We start from the raw sequence: 21,640 nt of genomic DNA on the forward strand, positions 1-21,640 counted from the left end.
ATCAATTGAGATCTTAATAAAAGAGAAGAATGAGCATGTTTGTCCCATCAAATTCATCTACACCAGCAACAACAGAACCAACAACACTAGAAGTTGATTCCTTAGAATAGTTGGTTGAGACAATGCCAAGCTTAAGTATTAAAGATTAGGAAATTGAAATCTAAAGAAACTACTCATCATAAAGAATTTTGAGATAAACAATCTCAAGGATGAATTAGTTGAAAGTAATGTAACCATCCATATTGATCAAGATCTTAAAGCAAGACTGCAAAGGGTAATAGATTGGTCAAGAAAATGGCTAATTGGCAAAGAATCTACGACTAAATCAAGAAGATCACTTTGGGTTGATATAGTAACTAGTGTTGCATAAATGTGGGAATCATTTGTGATTACTAGAGAAAAAATAGATCTACTTCATACATATGAGTAGTCTATCAACCAAATTCAAGCAGAATAAGGAGATAATCCATAGATTGCTACAAGGATAGTTAATTTTCTAAATTCAAGGAGTAGAGAACAATTGAGAAATGCAGATATTCAAGACAAAACCTACATTGTCATGGAAGTTAATAACACCAACACCAAAAGGTATTTTGTACAACAACTAAAGGACAAATGTTGTTGAAAATAACAACAAGAAATGTTAAAAATAACATCTAGAAATTCTAATTTAATTTGTCCTTGAATTAAATTAGGAATAAAATTGAAATTCTATTCTCATAGCAACTTGTAATAGTTAACTAAATTAATTTGACTTAGTTGGCTTAGGAAATTTGAGTTGGAAGTCTATCTATGATCATGTAGAGTGATCCCTAAATTTTAGGGGCACGGGTTGAGTTCTATTGAGTTGTAATTAATTAACTCGGTCTAACTGAGTTATAGTCAGTTAAACTAGTTCCAACTATTGGAGGAACTAGTAGGCGGTCTAGTAGTGGGGACAGACACCAGTGCAGGTTCACTGCTCCACCAGTTAATTGAAGATTCACTCATAAATAACTCATGCATGTTAGTTCAGAGGAAGACCCGGTTGAGATTAGAGTTCAGGGACATTGTACTATCAGTTGTATAATTTTATGAGTTGTACAGATGGTGCATGCAATAAGTAGAAGGCCTATGATGGATTGCGCAGTTATGGATGAGGAATTTCCTAATTAAATATGGGCTAATTCTCTCAAGAATTGTGCAAGGAAGTAGGGGCTTAATAGGCAACAAATTTGGCTAAGTGTTGGCTTGAGCTAATTTGTGAAGCAGAGAGATAGATTGTACTTGTGCAGGAATTGTTTGGGTTGAACAAGCAGTTGCTTTCCCCATAAAAATATTGTGTTATGTGCAATTGAAATTTTTCCTTTTCCGCTTATTATTTTCATCGATCAATTTTGGTTTCCGCTGAAGAGTAGAGTATATTCTTGTCTTGTGTTTTAGCATATCATATAAGTTGTTGAATATAAAGTAAAAATCTACATGATATCAAAGATGAAGACAATATAGAAAAGGAGAATTCAAATTTGTTGTGCAGGAGAAATCAAATTTGCAAGTTCATACTTCAAAGTTAGCAATATGTAATTCTATGGTTTGAGACTTGAGTATGCCTTGTGTCGACCAGTGGAATGGAACTTGATGATTATATGAAGACTCCATGCCCAAGGATGTACCAAAGGACACTTGTACCATCAAAGATCATCAGTCAACAGAGTTTTTAAACTCTACTTATATTTCTCATCTTCTTTCTTATACCCAGATTCCACACCCCGCGAGGAATTATAATAAGTGATACTAGTAATGATGAGTTTTGAGTCTGTAACATGCCTAGGATGTTGGGACTCGATCAACAAACAAGTACACCTTGGAGTGTTTTTTTTTATCTTGCTAAATATTCCTTCTTTTTTAAAGGCAAATAATTTTCTAGTTTTTTCCCTCACTTTTAACCTCAAAGCCGGGGTGACGGTTTGAAGGTTGAGCTCCTAACACATCTTAGTGTCTAGATTCGATGTATATTACCATACTAGATCACACAAAAAAATCGTGGAATTTGGTTAGGTCTAGGTAGTCATTTTTTATTTATTTTTTTCGATTTTCTACAAATCTAAAATTTCAAATAAAATTGTATTTAAATTGTAATAACTGTAGTCTAAAGAAGTTGTAGAGGGTATGAGTAATAAAAATTACACCTCTCACCCTCAAGTTTCTACTATGACACACTTTGAGGGGTTAATAATGTGTTTTGGACCCTCAAAACCCACATTTCCTAAGTTAAGTGGAAATTGTTGCATTTAACTAGGCTAGAATTAAATAAAAAAGAGAGAAATAAATTAGTCTATGTGACAAAATGACGTGGAAATGACTTGGAAATTATCCTAAGTCAAAGAATTGAGTCAACAGACATGTGGAAGATGACTGAGCACATTGCATCATAAATACACCATTATTTGGCAAAATCGAATTTCCCAGAGATAAAGTAGTAGTTGCACATGTGGAAAATTGAATTTATTAGAAGAACTCATGCACTAAAGTAATATTCTATGGAATATTTAGACTGAGGATTTCGTGGGGCCTTATCTCACTATTAGCTCGAGTGCTTCTACATTTAGCACTTCACATGGAGGATTACGAGTTTCACTTGGAGGAGATCACACGGTTCTTAAGGATCTGTGCAGAGCATCTTTGGGATCATCATCTAAGGTGGAAACACTTGGTTCGAGTTTGATTTGGTTTGATGGGAGTTATCTCATTGCTTTGGTTCACTCATGGATATGTTTACTGTGCTATATAGAGAAATCGTTTTTCTTTGGGTGCCACATGAGGAATTCGATTTGCCTTGGTGACTCTATTATCTCCACTTGGAACTCGACTTGCTCTTTCTTGGGATTTTCTCCAAGTTTATTTGTCACATGCATTCTTCCTTAGGATTTTCTCCCAACTCTCCATATAATTAGGTTATGGGCTCTCATATTATATCATGTAATGCAAGCTATTGTGCTTAAGGATACACTGCAGAATTGTATTCACTACTTGCAATATAATACAACAGTCTTTGGGGTAAATCGTGATGGTGTTCTTCTCTTTGCATATGTGGTAAATTCTTGACTTGTTGTTATGCTTCTACTCATTTCCTCATGGCATTGTTTCTTTCATTCTTGTTTCAAGTTATGTTAGTATGCAACTATCTCATATCAGCATTAGAATTACTTTTTTTCTTTAGGAAAATAAAATTTCTAGTGGATGTTAGATGTATCTTTAGGAACTCTTTCCACTCCACTTATTTAATTTCATGTGGATTTAATGATTTGTGGTGAAGTTTTGTAGAGGAGTCATTCTCTGGTCAAACTTCTCAAGTGTGAGGGGAAATTCTCAAAGGAATCAACCCATTCTTGAAAAATATTCAAGGAGAACCTGCATGTATTGAATTCCAAAGTCTCATCTATATCTTATTTATGTCTTGCAGGGATTTTTTCAAGTTTCTTAAAGCTCTTATTTATTGCATCAAAATATCAAACTTAAAATAATTTTATTTTTTACGTATTGCACTTCATTTATCAATATTTGGCTATTTCAAAGAGCCAAGTCATGGTTAGTCAAAGATGAGAGCTTGCGCATACTCTTTGGCCTAATCTCTTGTATATTATTTTGTAATATATTTTGTATTTTTCCTGAGCTAATATGGCCTAGTCTCTTGTATATTATTTTGTAATATATTTTGTAGTTTTCTTGAGCTAATATTTGTTGTGTTGTTGTATCCATTTCTAGCATGTTCTCTTGCAGCTACTTGTGAGATTCATCATCAAAAAACTACTTACAAGTTTGCATGTAGGAACTTGGGGCTCAAATTTAGTGACTACTTCCACCTTAAGGCCGAGTTCTTCTTGGATAAGGTTGTGTTCTTCTTGAGGGAGGTCGAGTTCTTTTGGCCATCTCCTTCTCTCTCTTGGCTGTGGCGATAGAGGAGGCTTATCTTCTTTTCTTCTTCAAAAAAAATCTGCATTTTGTTGAGCCTTTGAGGGCCTCAAACTGCAAAAAATTTCAGCTTAGAAAGGTCTATGGTTTGAAGCCAAAGTGTTAAGACTTTCCTTGGATTTTAGAGAAAACTTCATTGTCTTTTCCTTCTTGTAACAACTAATAAAATTTCTGATTTTGGGAGTGTGGGTTTTACTCATTGATATCCCTATCTCTCCACATTTTGAAGATTCTTAATGGTTTGATTTTATTAGTTTATTTCATTTTACATGCATATCATCTAATTGGGAAATTAACACAACATGCATCACACTCATTTTGCATGCACTTTAATTTAATTTACAACACATTTTAAATCCATACCAAGTTCAGATTTTTTGCATGCATGCACTTTTTACTTGATCTTGTTTGGCTTGAACATAGTTCCAAGTTTACTTATGCTTCACCATTAAACACATCTTACATGCATCAAGTATTTGGACAAATTTTCTCCATAAAGTAACATTCTATTTCATGTCAAGCAAGTACATTTCAAGTTGAAGTTAATTTTCATTGTTTGGTTAATTTACTTACATGCCCCAAGCATCACTAAAACTTACCTCCAACTTAAGTTGGTTGAATAAACTTTTAAGGACCCTCTACCTCTATTGACTCCTCATTGTGAGATCCAAATCTTTGGGCGAGGATGAGGTCTGAGGACTAGAGTTCAATTGTAATTCTGCTTTAGCGTTAGTTAATAAAATAAACCAAAAGCACCATTTCATTACATTTACTTTACTTGCAAAGTTCTTAAATTTCTTGCTATCTTGATGGTTAAAAGTTTCACATGCAAATCTTATGTCAAGAAGCATTTTGGATGCAAGCATTGTAATCTCTTAATTCTGCAACAAGTTTAGTTTAACTTTCTTGTGCTTGGAAATTGGTTTACCCTTGAAGCTTAATTACATATTGTCATTTTGATGGTCATTGATCTCACTTTCAAGTACTCTTATTTTGTTGCAAACTTAATTGCATGTTGTCATCTTGGTCTAACATTTGAGTTCTTTTTATCATCTCATTCTCACAAGTAGATTTCTAATTGTGTCATTTTGAGCAAGATAGTTCCCATGCTTTGATTCGTAAACTTGTTCATCTTAAAAGCATTGATAATATCTTGTGCTAACAGTTTATTGTTTCACTTTTCAAGATTACTTTAGCTTTCCATTTGAAAGCATTTCACTTCATTTTAAGCAAATACAATTTCATTTCTTTAGATAAATATATTTAAAGGCATTGGTTGGATGCTCATGTATTGATGGTAATCATATTTATTTGATTTCATATTTCTTATATCACATTTGGTTATAAATCTCCAAGAGTGGTCCATAATATTATAACACTCTCCTAGAAACTCACATCTTTATCTTAGTTTTCCTTTAGGGACTGCCACCCTTAGCTAACATAGGAGATAGCTTAAATGAAGAGAGTCGGGATTAGTGTGATAGCCCCTTATCTGAGTTCCTTGCCACAAACCACACCTTATGGAGTTGAAAGATTTTCTAACTAATCTGTAGGTAGGTGTAGGCACAAGAGTAACACCCTGGAGGGAAACTCGAATTACATAGCTTGGAAGGACATGATGGAGGCAGTGTTGGAAGATAATGGCCTCAAGTAATTCATAGATCATGATATTCTGAATCCTCTAGCATCTGATGCTAAAGATATTTTTGAATGGAGAAAGTGTGTGGAAAAAGCGAGAAGGATTATCCAGGAAGGAGTTCAAGATCACATTGTCTTGAATCTCCACGGTAAGGAAAATCCATTTGCAATGTGGAAGGAATTGATAAACCTGTTTCAAAATAGCAATGACCACAGGAAGCTAACACTGAAAGACAAACTAAAAAAGATCAAAATGGAGAAGGGCGACTCAATTCCGAATTACTTGACCAAGTTCACCCTGTGTCAGGATGAGCTTGGAAGTGTTGGGATTACTATTTCCGAAGATGATCTGGTGAGTTTAGCACTTCTAGGACTTCCCAAGAGCTGGCACAGTTGCTAGGACTCAGTTAATGGGAGGGAGAAGCTACCAGAGTGGGAGTGTTTGTGCTCTAACTTGGTATAGGAAGAGATCCGGTGGAACACCAAAGACAGATACTCATCAAAGCATGATGATGAGGAGAATTGTGCCTTAGCGGGTAAGGAAAATAAAGGGAAGGGGAATTCATCCCATTCCAAATCAGATTCTTGTCAGGGTGGCAAGAAGAAGGACATGTCGAAAGTCAAATGTTTTCACTGTCACGAGCTAGGACACTTTGCCACAAAGTGTTCGCTCAAGGAGGCTAGTAAGAAGCCCTCAGAAGAAGCGGCAGGTGAAGCTCTTACTTCACAGTTCGAACTAGACTTTACCCTCATCGCTTGTATGGTGTTGGGTTGTGTCATATTCTTTACACGACTAGCCCACGGGGGGGGGGGGGGGGGGGTTACAAGGGGGGCAGTATCCCCCCCAGTACGTTGCGTCGGGCGCTGCAAGAGGGTCATGGGGGGGTGCCTAACACCCTTGTCGGGGTGGCAACCCCCCTGCACGAGGTTCGGGGCAGTGCCCTGCGAAATTTTTTTTGGACCCTATATTAGGTGGGCAAACCTACCTATGGTTTTGTGCATGGATTTCGCACACGGTTTTCAGCGCGATGGTTTTCAATCCATGGTATTTTGTAGATCTGGTCAAGGGAACTATGGTTATGTTCTAATCCAGGGTTAATGGATTGGATTTTATGGATGCTTCTGCATGTATATATATGTATTGTAACATTGAAAGGAAAATAATGAAAAATCAATTTGATAGTCCCGATTTTGGGATCTAGGGGAAAATCTGTGTATATTTGTTTTATGTGTTATGCTCTCGCCATTGTTCATTTTCAGTTTTTAGAATTTGTTGCAGGTAATTTTTGTATGGGGTTAAAACCTACATTTGGTATCAGAGTTGTTTTGGATTCAAGGGGATGCCTTTGCTACTGAGGGGTTTTGCTCAGGCCTGTGGTAGATCCTGTTTAGTAGGAGATTTGCAGGATTGATTCTTATGGTGAAAGAAGATGGCGAGTAGTGGAAAGATAGAGATCGAGAAATTTAATGGTCAGAGTTTTGAGTTGTGGAAACTCAAGATGGAGGATCTACCGATGGATAAATATCAATGGATCGTGGTAGATCTAGGTACTAAACCAATGACGGTGTCTGATGAAGAATGGAAGAAGTTGGATCGGAAGGCAAAAAGCACAATACGATTATGTGTCTTTGATTCAGTATTGCTGAATGTAATAGGGGAAGTTATGACGAAGGCTTTGTGGGACAAGTTAGGGACTTTGTACCAATCTAAGTCTTTAGTGAATAAGTTGTTCCTACGGAAAATGTTGTATAACATGAGAATGAAAGATGGAGACTCGATGACAGAGCATATGAACGCATTTAACACTGTGGTAAGCTAGTTATTATCTGTTGATATTAAAATTTTAGATGAATATAAGTGCATCAATTTGTTGTGTTCTCTACTAGATTCGTGGGATAGTCTGGTTGTTGCAATAGGTAGTAATGCAACTACCTTGCAGTTTGATGAAATAGTCTCATCCTTGCCGACGGAGGAGATGCGACGAAAAAAATATGGAGAGCTAGAATGGTGATGCCTTGTCTGTACAAGGACGGTCCCAGAATAGAAACAAAAATAAGTCCTCAAGTGGGAGATCTAAATCTCTAGGAAAACCTATAAAGATGTGCTGGAAATGCAGAAAGGAAGGGCACTACAAAAGGGCTTGTAAATCTAAAGCTCCTGAGAAAGGAAAGGGATCTGATGATGCTCCTTCTGCAGAGGCGAAAACCACCTCAGATGAAGGTGGGGATGTGTACTTGACTTCTTCTTCAAGTACACATGTAGATCATGAGGCATGGTTGATTGACTAAGGTGCATCCTTTCACTTCACCCCCCATAGAGTGTGGTTCTGTGAGTATGAGAAATATGATGTTGGTGATGTCTTCTTAAGGGATGACAGGATGGCTAGAATCATTGGTCACGGAAAAGTCAAGTTGAAGTTGCAAGGTGGAAGGATTAGAACACTTCCGGGTGTTCTGCATATTCCTGCATTAGCTAGAAATCTGATTTCTGTAAGAAAGCTAGATGATGCAAGTGTAAAAACAATGTTTGAGAAATTACCTGCAAGATGGTTCGAGGAGCATTAGTATTGATGCGGGGAGTTCGGATTGGAACTCTGTACAAGCTGCAAGGTAGCATTGTTAATGATGGGTGTGATAGTTATGTGGTTCCTGAAAGTGGAGCAGAAAATCTAGTGGTCTCTGGAGAAAAGATCATGATATGGCATCAAAGGCTTAGACATATTAGAGAGAAGGGCCTTTAAATACTTCATGGTAAATGTATGGTAGAAGGTATGTCTAATAGCTCTCTGGATTTTGATTTCTGTGAAAATTGTGTATATGGGAAGCATAATCAGTTGAATTTATCTTCTGGTGGTAAGAGGGCGAAACATATATTAGAGCTTGTGCACAATGATGTGTTTGGACCTGTGTTGAGTAAGTTTGTGTACTGTGTATCATTTATAAATGACTTCTCAAGGAATACGTGGATATATTTCCTCAAAAAGAAATCTGAAGTCTTTGACATGTTTAAAGAATTTAAGACTCTAGTGGGAAACTGGACAAAGAAGAAGATAAAGGTGTTGAGGACAGATAACAATGGAGAGTTTGGCAAGAAGGAATTTGAAGAGTTCTGTAAGAAGTGTGGCATAGCACGGAAAAAAGCTACTCCATACACACTTGAGCAAAATGGAGTTGCAGAAAGAATGAACAAGATGTTGATGGAAAGGGAAAGAAACATGCTCAGTGTTGCCAGGTTAGGACATGAATTCTCGGCAGAGGCAGTGGAGACTGCATGTTACCTGGTCAACAAATCACCTTCATCAGCGTTGGAGGATAAGACTCCACAAGAGGTATGGACTGGTAAGAAACCCTCTCTTTCACATCTGAGAGTATTTGGATGTGATGCATATGTACATGTTCCAAAGGAGACAAGAACAAAGTTGGATAGTAAATCTAAAAAGTGCATTTTTATTGGGTATAAGGATGGTTTAAAAGGTTATAAGATTTGGAACCCAGTAACAAGGAAGGTTGTGTACAATCGATATGTGGTGTTTAGAGAGGTGAAATATGTTATTAAACATGAATTCCTACCAAAGGAACCTGAGAAGATAGAGTTTGAGCTAAAGGAGGAAGAATCAGACTCTACAACAGAACAGGAATCAGAAGAGGAAGAGCCACAAACTCCAGTTGTGAGAAGATTAGTTCGAGAAAGAAGGCAACCAGAAAGGTATAGTCCATCTGCTTTCTGTTCAAATTTTGCTTTATCTATTACTGATAATGATACCAGAACTGTGAAGGAAGCAGTGGATTCAGAGGATGGCAAAATCTGGAAAGAGGCCATGGTTGATGCAATGGCATCTTTGCACAAAAATGAGGCTTGGAATCTGGTGGAATTGTCAGCTGGAAGGAAACCCATTGGCAGCAAATGGGTTTTCAAGAAGAAGATGAATGCATAAGGAAAGGTGGAGAAATACAAAGCTCAATTGGTAGCAAAAGGTTATTCCCAGGTGTCGAGAATTGATTTTGGTGATATTTTTTCTCCTGTTGCCAAGGTAGATTCTATTAGATTACTTCTATCTGTTGTTGTTGCTTTTGATTTTGAGGTAGAATAGATGGTTGTGAAGACATCATTTCTTCATGGGGATCTGGAAGAAGAGATCTACATGAAGCAACTTGAAGGCTTTGCGGTGAAGGGTAAGAAAAAACTAGTATGCAAGTTTAAAAAGTCTCTATATGGGTTAAAACAATCACCAAAGACGTGGTATTAGAAATTTGATACATTTATACGGGGACTTGGCTTCATCATAAGAAAAGTAGATTACTGCGTATATTTTAAATTAATTGGTGACTGTGTTATTTATCCGGTCTTATATGTGGATAATATGTTGCTGGTTGGAAATGACAAAGAAATTATCCAGGATTTGAAGACCCAACTATCCTCCAAATTCGACATGAAAGATATTGGTGCTGCAAACTATATTTTGGGCATGGAAATTAAATGATATTGGGCAAAGAGGAAGCTCTAGTTAAACCAGAGGAAGTATGTCGAGACAATATTGCAGAGTTTTAATATGCAGGATAGTAAACCGGTGAAGGTTCCTATTCATGTAGGTGTAAAGTTATCTGTTGAACAGTGTCCCAAGACACAAGAAGAGGAAGAGGACATGTCCCGTGTTTCATATGCAAGTGCAGTCAGTAGCCTGATGTATGCGATGGTCTATACTAGACCAAAAATTGCACATGCAGTGGGAGTATTAAGCAGGTTTATGTCAAAATCAGGGAAGGAGCATTGGACAACAGTGAAGCGGGTTTTCAGGTATTTGTGTGGCACTAGTAGTTATGGTTTGTGCTACCAAGGAAGACTATGATTGGACAGAGTTTTGGACATCCATGGATTTGTTGATGCAGACTGGGCTGGAAATCTGGACCAGAGAAGATCTACAAGTGGATATGTGTTTAACCTATTTGGAGGTGTAGTCAGTTGGATGAGTAAGAGACAATCTGTAGTGGCACTTTCAACTACAGAGGTAGAATACATGGCAGCCACTCATGCAAGCAAGGAAGCAGTTTGGTTGTAGAGATTGTGTTCAAGTATGGGGTTAGTACAATGAGCTAGACTGTGACAACCAAAGTGCAATTTTCTTGACAAAGAACCTTGCTTATCATTCAAAGACAAAGCACATTGATGTTCAGTATCACTTTGTGAGGGATATGGTAGAAGACAAAAAGGTGTTGCTAGTAAAGGTGGACACTTTGAAGAATACTGCAGAAGCATTGACAAAGTCTGTGAGCACTGAGAAGTTCCCTTGGTGTAGAGAAACAATGGGAGTTACAGGGTTGGATCGATGACTAAGCTCTCTTGTGGCCCCATGTGGAAAGAAAACTACAAGTGGGAGAATGTTGGATTGTGTTATATTCTTTCCACGACTAGCCCACGCGCGAGGGGGTTACAGGGTGGGCGAAAGCCCCCCCTGTACATTGCGTCGGGTGCTGTAGGAGGGCGACAGCCCCCCTACACGGGCTCCGAGGCAGTGCCCCGGGGAAAATATTTTTGGACCCTATATTAGGTGGGCGGACCTACCTATGGTTTTGTGCATGGATTTTGCACATGGTTTTGGACGCGATGGTTTTCGATCTATGGTATTTTGTAGATCTGGTCAAGGGAACTACGATTATGTTCTAATCCAGGGTTAATGGATTGGGGTTTATGGATGCTTCGACATGTATATATATGTATTGTAACATTGAAAGGAAAATAATGAAAAATCAATCTGGTAGTCCTGGTTTTGGGATCCAGGGGAAAATCTCTATGTATATTTGTTTAATGTGTTATGCTCTTACCAATGTTTATTTTCGGTTTTTAGAATTCGTATGCAGGTAATTTCTGTACGGGGTTAAAACCTACATATGGTGTCATTGATGATGGGTAGTGTGTGGTACCTGGATAGTGGAGCTTCTTTCCACATGACCGGTAACAAAGAGCTCTTCAGTAACTTGGAGGAGAAGGATCTCCAGATGCATATCAAGATGGGTGATGATGGGAGGTATAGTGCTACCGACATCAACACAGTTACCTTTTAGAGGGAGTTAGGTTCTCCCCTCACTTTGTGAGATGTTATGTATGTTCCTGGTTTGAAGAAGAACTTGGTATTTGTTGCCATGTTGGAGGATAGAAGCTATGATGTGATATTTAGTAAGGGAAAGACATTCCTTCATCACATAGCCACAGGATAGGTGAAGAGGATAGGGGTTCAAGTGAAGAACCTCTACAAGTTGGAGGTAGAAGATTGTGTTGCCTTGAGCACTAAAGCAGAGAAGGTGCAGAGCTAAGACATCGGTGAGTTGTGGCACAAGAGATTGGGTCACTTGCACCATGGTGCTTTGAAGATCATGCAACAAATTTCTACCGGTCTTCCCAAGGGTACACTAGAGCAGGTAGACACATGCAAAGGGTGTACATTAGGAAAGTACACCAAAGCTTCCTTTCATGAAAAAGACAGTCAAGCACAAGCGATCCTCGATCGAGTTCACTCAGATGTGTGTGGACCATTCTCGACAGCATCCACGGCCAAGCATAGGTATTATGTGATATTTGTTGATGATTTTTCTCGTAAGTGTTAGATATTCTTCATGCAGAAGAAAGATCATAATTTTGCTAAGTTTTGTGAATTTAAAGCACTTGTCGAGAAAGATACTAGTAGGAAATTTAAAGCTCTTAGGAGTGATAATGGTGGAGAGTATGTGTCGAATGAGTTCAAAAACTTATGTGCATCAAAAGGCATTCGATGGGAGTTGATAGCACCTCATAACCCACAGTAGAATGGGGTGGCTGAAAGGAAGAATAAGAGTGTTGTGGGAGCGGCGCAAGCGATGTTTCATGATCAGGGCCTACCATTACACTCGTGGGATGAAGCATGCAACATAACTGTTTATTTGTAGAACAAAAGCCCTCATCGAATTCTCGGGATGAGTACACCGAAAGATGGTTTTTCAGGGAAGAAACCAAATGTGGCACACTTAAGGATATTTGGTTCATCAGTCTACTTCCATGTTACCAAAGATGCACTGAAAAAGTTAGAGCCTACAACACATTTGGGTATATTTGTGGGGTACATTGATACACCTCACAATTATTGGGTGTACCTGCTAACCAACAGGATAACAATGGTTCGCAGAGATGTAAAATTTGATGAAGAGAAGGCCATGAGATGTTACCTTGAGAGGGAGCTTCAACTACATGTAGTTGAGGAGCTTTTAGCTCCTAAGGAGGAGCCTCAAGATGGTGTGGAGCAACCACATGCAAAGGAGCAAAGAGTGGAAACACACACTCATGCAAAGTTTTCTAGAGATGGGAGAAAGTGCACCCGAGAGGCTGATAGGATATTACATGATGTTAGAGAAAATGTTGGAGCACCCACATCACAACACAGGCAGAGGAGGTCACCAGAGAGGTACACTGGCTACATGGCTCTGATGAGCGGATGTGTAGAGATTGAGCCATCCTCTTTTGAGGAAGCAATGCAGCAACCAGTTTGGGTTGATGCCATGGTTGAGGAGTATGACTCCATTGTCAAGAACAATGTTTGGGATGTGGTCCCAAGACCGACAAACAAGTCAGTGGTGAGTTCTAGATGGCTTTACAAGGTAAAACAAACAACATATAGGAGTGTGGAGAAACACAAGGCCAGGTTTGTGTTTGGAGGGTTTTCTCAGGTGGGGGGATTGATTATGATGAAACTATTGCTCCTGTTGCAAGGTACTCATAAATCAGGTCCATTCTAGCACTGTTAGCGCATATGGGATGGAAGATACATCAGATGGATGTAAAGACAACATTCCTCAACGACATGATTGAAGAAGAGGTGTATATTGAGCAACCTGAAGGATTTGAGACCTTCAACAGAGAGTCGCATGTGTGCTGACTCAAGTGAGCATTGTATGGACTGAAACAAACACCCCATGCTTGGTACACCAGGATCGATAGTTATTTCACTGGGTTGGGCTTCACCAAAAGTGAAGCAGATGTGAATCTTTACCATATCGTAATTTGTGTTTGAGAGTAAATTGTTGATTATTGTTTTATATGTCAATGATTTGATTCTAATAGGTGATGATAAGTTGATCAAGTCTTGCAAAGAGGATCTTGCAAGAGAGTTCGAAATGAAGGACTTGAGGCTCATGCACTACTTTATGTGGATGGAAGTATGGCAAGGTAATGAGGAACTATTTGTCTCTCAAGGCAAGTATGCCAACGAGATACTAAAAAACTTCCACATGGAGAGAAGTAAACCCATGGAGACTCCTTTAGTTGGTAACTGGAGTAAGGAGGATGCTACTTTCGGTGAAGTAGTGGAAGCTACTATTTATAGACAGCTTGTGGGTTAACTCATGTATTTGGTGAACACACAACGAAACATGTGTTATGCAGTTAACCAACTTTAGTCAAGCGATGGTTAAGTCAACCAAGCTGTATTGGAAGGAAACCAAACATGTGTTGATATACCTTAGAGGCACTACTCAATATGGTCTTTGCTATAGACAAACAAAGGGAGTGAAGCTTCGAGGCTTCACCGATGCATATTGGGCAGAGAGTTCATCTTACAAGAAAAACACATCAGGTGGGATCTTCAGTATTGAGTCAACAACTATTTCTTGGTACAGTAGGAAACATAGATCATTTACACTTAGTTAAGCATAAGCAGAGTACACGGTTGCTAGTCAAGCAGCTTGTGAGGCTATCTGGATGAGGAAGATTCTTTTTGTTTTGTTTGGTCAGTAGATGGATCCAACTGTGATTTACTATGTCAATCAGAGTTGTATCAAACTCTCTGAGAATATAGTTTTTCATGATCGGTTCAAGCATATTGATATCCGATATCATCATCTTCCAGATTGTGTGCAGAGGATAATTATGTTGTTGGAGTACATTCCCATAAAGGAGAAGGATGCAAATATTTTGACAAAGGCTTTGTCAAGATGCAAATTTGAGTTTCACAGAGGTACTAGATTGAGATAGAGTTGAATTCCTTTCTTATTGAGAGGGAGTGTTGAAAATAGCAACAAGAAATGTTAAAAATAACATCTAGAAATTTTAATTTAATTTTTCCATGAATTAAATTAGGAATAAAATCGAAATTCTATTCTCATAGCAACTTGTAATAGTTAAATAAGTTAATTTGACTTAGTTGGCTTAGGAAATTCAAGTTGGAAGTCTATCTAGAGTCATGTATAGTGATCCCTAAATTTGAGGGGCCCGGGTTGAGTTCTTTTGAGTTGTAATTAATTAACTCAATCTAACTGAGTTATAGTCAGTTAAGCTAGTTCCAACTGTTGGAGGAATTAGTAGGAGGTCTAGTAGTGGGGACAGGCATCAGTGCAGCTTCACTGCTCCACCAGTTAACTAAAGATTCACTCATAAATAACTCATGCATGTCAGTTCAGAGGAAGACCCAGTTGATATTAGAGTTCAGGGACAATGTACTATCAGTTGTATAATTTTCTGAGTTGTACAGATGGTGCATGCAATCAGTAGAAGGCCTATGATGGATTGCGCAGTTATGGATGAGGAAGTTCCCAATTAAACATGGGCTAATTCTCTTAGGAATTGCGCAAGGAACTAGGGCCTTGAAAAACAAAAAATTTGGCTAAGTGTTGGCTTGAGCTGGTTTATGAAACAGAGAGATAGATTGTACTTGTTCAAGAATTATTCAGGTTGAACAAGCATTGTATTTTCTTCTCAAATCTTTTGGTTAATGCAATATAGATAGTCGAGGTTTTGAGCAATTGTTTTCCCCAAAAAAATATTGTGTTATGTGCGATTAAAATTCTTCCTTTTCTGCTTATTGTTTTAATCGATCAATTTTGGTTTCCGCTGAAGAGTAGAGTAGATTCTTGTCTTGTGTTTCAGCATATCACATAAGCTGTTGAATCTAAAGTAAAAATCTACAAATGTAATCCAATCAGAATGGAGGTAGATATATTCATTTCCAAGTTCAATGTTTTGAGGGTCATGGGGAACATTCATGCAAGAATTAAAATGTAAAACTAAGGTCTTTGGATGCATACAAGGAAATTTTAAGAACCAGAGCTGACTCCAACAAATTTTCAAATACGATTGGAGCATTTAACAGGTTAACAATAGTTGATAAGCTATTGAATGACCTTTTGCATTCCTTGTACAGGAGGGATGTTATTTTCCACTATGCCAACATATCTAAATTACAAAAAAAATAGATACTGCTTATAGAAAGATGGTGTCATACAATTATCCAATGCGGAAAGATTGGGAATGATTGACTTAGTTTACTCCATGATTTTTCTTGATGTCAACAATCAAATCCAACAAAAGAAGGATGACTGGTCACTAGTTATTTGAACAATATAAAACTGTTTCTATTTTAATTTGTTTGTTCCTAAAATGTTGCTCTAATTGTTGTAGTATTTTTGTATAAATAATCAAAAGGAACTCATGAAAGGGTTTGAATTTTGAGAGTGAATTTGCATTTTTGTCTCTGAGGACTATTTTAATCAACAAATTCTTTTACAACTACTAGCAGAGTGTTATTTTTTGTGATTGTTCTTCTTTGGAAGTTTCATATTCAGTTTTCATCTTCGCAATTATTTATATTATTTGAGATATTGTTCTTCTCTGTAAGTTTCATATTCAATTTTCATCTTTGAAATTATTTATATTATTTGAGATACCTGGAGAGGTTTAATTGAGAATCAATTTCCCTTACGTCATTAGCGACGTTATATTCAACACAAATATTTATGATTTGTGTTTTTTTATTTATCATACCTCTATTAAAGGTTATGTTATTATCGATATCTCATTTAATTAAAATTCTTGTTCTATTATACAACCATTAGAATATTATTACGTTTTCCATTGTAATAGATAATGAATGTATTTAATGAATATTGTAGAGTCTGTTTAATTATTCATCCATTCTTCTATCACCACTATCAAGCCTAATTAGTTTCTTCCTTATTAGAAATCTAATTGTTGGTTAAATAGCTAAGAGGTATTGTGATACAACCTAAAAACCAAGGAGCTGAATAAATCATAACCTCCTTTTTAAAGAAAAACTATCAGCAACCTATTCAAACAAATCTTAGAGGAGATGTGGATATTGTGAGACGGGTTGCTACAAAGCTTACTGTAGGAGATAATTTACAACAAATTATTGATAATAGGATGTTAGGGGGTTCCAAGAAACAAATGTTATTGCTATTGAGAATAGGGTTATTGTGCACCAATAGATTACCATCAAATCGTCCATCAATGAGAGAGGTAGTAAGAATGTTGTTGGAAGTTGGAACTCATGATTATCAAGTGGGCATCCCTCCAACTCATATATCTTAGACGCATACAACTATATACTAATCATATAATTGTCGATGGTCTAAATGACTTGAGTGTCCTTTTCATCCAACATATTGAGAGTCTTACTCATACTTCTCATTGATGATTAGTAGGAATGACTACATATAATTTCTTACAAAGTTATTGTATTATATTTAGGGCCTCCTTAAATGGTTATGTTGTCATTTATAGTTTCTTGATCCAATGTTACACCATGAATCTATGTAGGACTTTTGGGTTTTTAAAGTTGAAAATCATATATTTGTTGAATGTATGATATGGACCCAAAACTAAAAGCAAGTGCCCAAAAATTTCAAGTATAATAAAAATAGAACTCGTTCATTTGAAGATATAGGAAACGTGAAAAGAAACATGTCAATCCTCGTAACTAGTCACTGAAGTTAATAATACCCATCAAGCTATTTGTCTTCCAGAGATTGAAGTTTTAAAAATGTCTATAAAATATAGTTAAAATACGAATGCAAAAGAAGAGGACCTATGAGAAATTTGTCTTACCTGCACCTCTAATAGAAACAAATAGCGGATTCGTGGTGGATGAACAAATGAAAGAAGCTTAAGATGATGTCCTGATCTTACTTTTGGAAGACTAATGAACCCCTCGACCGCTAGACTGATCAAATGACTTGAGTGTCCTTTTCATCCAACATATTGAGAGTCTTACTCATACTTCTCATTGATGATTAGTAGGAATGACTACACATAATTTCTTACAAAGTTATTGTACTATATTTAAGGGCCTCCTTAAATTGTTATGTTGTCATCTATAGTTTCTTGATCCAATATTACACCATGAATCTATGTAGGACTTTTGGGTTTTTAAAGTGGGGCATCATATATTAGTTGAATGCATGATATGGACCCAAAACTAAAAGAAAGTGCCCAAAACTTTCATGTATAATAAAAATAACACTCGTTCATTTGAAGATATAGGAGACATGAAAAGAAATATGCCAATCCTCGTAACTAGTCACTAAAATTAATAATCCCCATCAAGTTATTTGTCTTTCATAGATTGAAGTTTTAAAAATGTCTATAGAATATAGTTAAAATACGAACGCAAAAGAAGAGGACATATGAGAAATTTTTCTTACTTGCACCTCTAAAGGCAACAAATAGCAGATTCGTGGTGGATGAACAAATGAAAGAAGCTTAAGATGATGTATCGATCTTACTTTTGGAAGACCAATGAACCCCTCTTGACTGCTAGACTGATTTGAACCCCTATGCTCAACAAATAATGCCCCCTTAGAACTTTCGTGTATAATAAAAATAACGATCGTTCATTTGAAAATATAGGAAACATGAAAAGAAATATGTCAATCCTTGTAACTAGCCACAAGAGTTAATGAATACCCATCAAACTATTTGACTTCCAGAGTTTGAATACCTCCGCTCGTCAGATGAATCTAACCCTGAGGTGTGCCAAAGTAATATATATATATATATATATATATATATATATATATATATAAAAACCTTTATACCCAACAATATAACACAATATATTGTTTTTCACTTTTGCTCTTTTTTTATTCCCCTATATGAATATATGTGTTATGATATTGTCCATCAAGTGAAGTCCCCATGATAATGCATAACATCCATAACAACCTTAGCTTCTTCATTAACTAGCTAAGGCTTTGAAGAACCAAAATCCTTTTAAATATAAAAATCTATAGTCCACCCCCTTCAACCCTATGAGACTAAAATAAGAACCACATATATAAAGGGACATACTAGCTTTGATAATGTAACAATAGGTTGAAATAGATTAACCTTTTGATTTTCTGCATCCTAAGCATTTCGAGAGAAATCCTTAATCTACAATGAATTATCAAGAATAATAATGTTCAAAACCTCTAATAGTGAATTACATGCCTTATTTTCCAGTGATTAAACCTACCTAGGGTTCAGAATAATGGATTGAACCAAACCACCCTTCGTCCATTCAACATGTTGACCATATTCGTGTCTTAAAGATAACATCGTTTGCTTTTTCGTCCAATATTTTTGAGCAAAAGGTGAAGGGTAATCCACAATAATATGCCCATAAACATGACAATGAACACATTTATAGGGTATTTTCTCATTATATAGATGTTGAGAAGGAGCTAAATTTCTAACCATAATCTCTTGTAAGTCTTACGACCCCTCACTAATGTTCATTTCAATTGAAAACCTAGCAACAATCTAATATCAACTATACTATAAGTATATTTCAATATATAGGGTCTTCCCTAGAACAACTTCGATATTTTCAATATTTTTTAGAACACATCTCCCAAGGAATACCTAGAAGCCTCAACCACATTGAAATTGCTTAATAACCTCAGGCCTAGGTTCAATACATATGGTGCAGGGTTTGAGAGCCAAGTACATAGAGCCCCAGTACCAACACCCCTTCAATTTTTTTTGCACATCAATCTTTGAATGGAAAAGGATACCTATCCATCCTCTAGCCATGAGATGGAGGATTGATCCATACTTCAACATAAGAACCCAAACCTTTTGCATCTAATCGTTGAAGTTATAATCTAAAATACACTAACCATGGACTTTTCCAATTAAGACCTTACCTGAATACTCTAATGCTTGCTCTAGCACAAGCATTGAGAACCATCTTAACATGCAATCTCCTCTTATTAACAATTTTACAAGCCTTCTTCCTTTTACATCTTGCTCCTATAGGCTTAACATGACCTTCCTCCTTTGCCACCACAATTAGAGCCTTAAGATCTAAGTGTTGACCTATTAACCTTAAACCAAAACATGAATACCCTTTTCAAAGCATTAGATCTAGATAGTTTGGACAAGTATGGATGATCCTTTTTTCATGAGTATTTACATTAAACACCACATTAACTACCTCTTGCAGATTTTGAACAAAATGTTTGTCCACATTAACTTTACATTAATATCTAAGATTCTTGAACTAACCTCTTGATCCATTAGCAATTTGTGCTTGTTTTTTAGAGTGTAACAAGTTACATGTGCATTTAGTGATTTTCTTTGGCTTTGCCACATTTGATAAGCCCAAATATTTACTCACCTTGAATGCATAAATTAATATTTCTATTAGTAAACCATCCAAACTTGTAGTCACCTTGAATGCATGATATGGACCCAAAACTAAAAGCAAGTGCCCAAAACTTTCAAGTATAATAAAAGTAGAACTCGTTCATTTGAAGATATAGGAAACGTGAAAAGAAACATGTCAATCCTCGTAACTAGTCACTGAAGTTAATAATACCCATCAAGCTATTTGTCTTCCAGAGATTGAAGTTTTAAAAATGTCTATAAAATATAGTTAAAATACGAATGCAAAAGAAGAGGACCTATGAGAAATTTGTCTTACCTGCACCTCTAAGAGCAACAAATAGCGGATTTGTTGTGTATGAACAAATGAAAGAAGCCTAAGATGATGTCTCGATCTTACTTTTGGAAGACTAATGAACCCCTCGATCGCTAGACTGATCAAATTACTTGAGTGTCCTTTTCATCCAACATATTGAGAGTCTTACTCATACTTCTCATTGATGATTAGTAGGAATGACTACACATAATTTCTTACAAAGTTATTGTACTATATTTAAGGGCCTCCTTAAATGTTCATGTTGTCATCTATAGTTTCTTGATCCAATGTTACACCATGAATCTATGTAGGACTTTTGGGTTTTTAAAGTGGGGCATCATATATTAGTTGAATGCATGATATGGACCCAAAACTAAAAGCAAGTGCCCAAAACTTTCATGTATAATAAAAATAACACTCGTTCATTTGAAGATATAGGAGACATGAAAAGAAATATGCCAATCCTTGTAACTAGTCACTGAAGTTAATAATACCAATCAAGTTATTTGTCTTTCATAGATTGAAGTTTTAAAAATGTCTAGAAAATATAGTTAAAATATGAATGCAAAAGAAGAGGACATATGAGAAATTTTTCTTACTTGCACATCTAAAGGCAACAAATAGCGGATTTGTGGTGGATGAACAAATGAAAGAAGCTTAAGATGATGTCTCGATCTTACTTTTGGAAGACCAGTGAACCCCCCCGACCACTAGACTGATTTGAACCCCTACGCTCAACAAATAATGCCCCCTTAGAACTTTTGTGTATAATAAAAATAACGATCGTTCATTTGAAAATATAGGAAACATGAAAAGAAATATGTCAATCCTTGTAGCTAGCCACAAAATTTAATGAATACCCATCAAACTATTGACTTCCAGAGTTTGAATACCTCCGCTCGTCAGATGAATATAACCCTGAGGTGTGCCAAAGCAATATATATATAATTTAAAAAACCTTTCTACCCAACAATATAACACAATATATTGTTTTGCACTTTTGCTCTTTTTTTTATTCCCCTATATGAATATATGTGTTATGATATTGTCCATCGAGTGAAGTCCTCATGATAATGCATAACATCCATAACAACCTTAGCTTCATCATTAACTGGCTAAGGCTTTGAAGAACCAAATCCTTTTAAATATAAAAATCATTAGTCCACCCCCTTCAACCCTATGAGACTGAAATAAGAACCACATCTATTAAGGGACATACTAGCTTTGATAATGTAACAATAGGTTGAAATAGATTAACCTTTTGACATTCTGCATCCCAAGAATTTCGAGAGAAATCCTTAATCTACAATGAATTATCAAGAATAATAATG

The sequence above is a fragment of the Pinus tabuliformis genome, chromosome 2_1 (genome assembly GCF_031772625.1).
Source record: "Pinus tabuliformis cultivar Carrire ecotype Pingquan chromosome 2_1, CPIR1, whole genome shotgun sequence".
In the NCBI taxonomy this organism is placed as follows: domain Eukaryota; kingdom Viridiplantae; phylum Streptophyta; class Pinopsida; order Pinales; family Pinaceae; genus Pinus; species Pinus tabuliformis.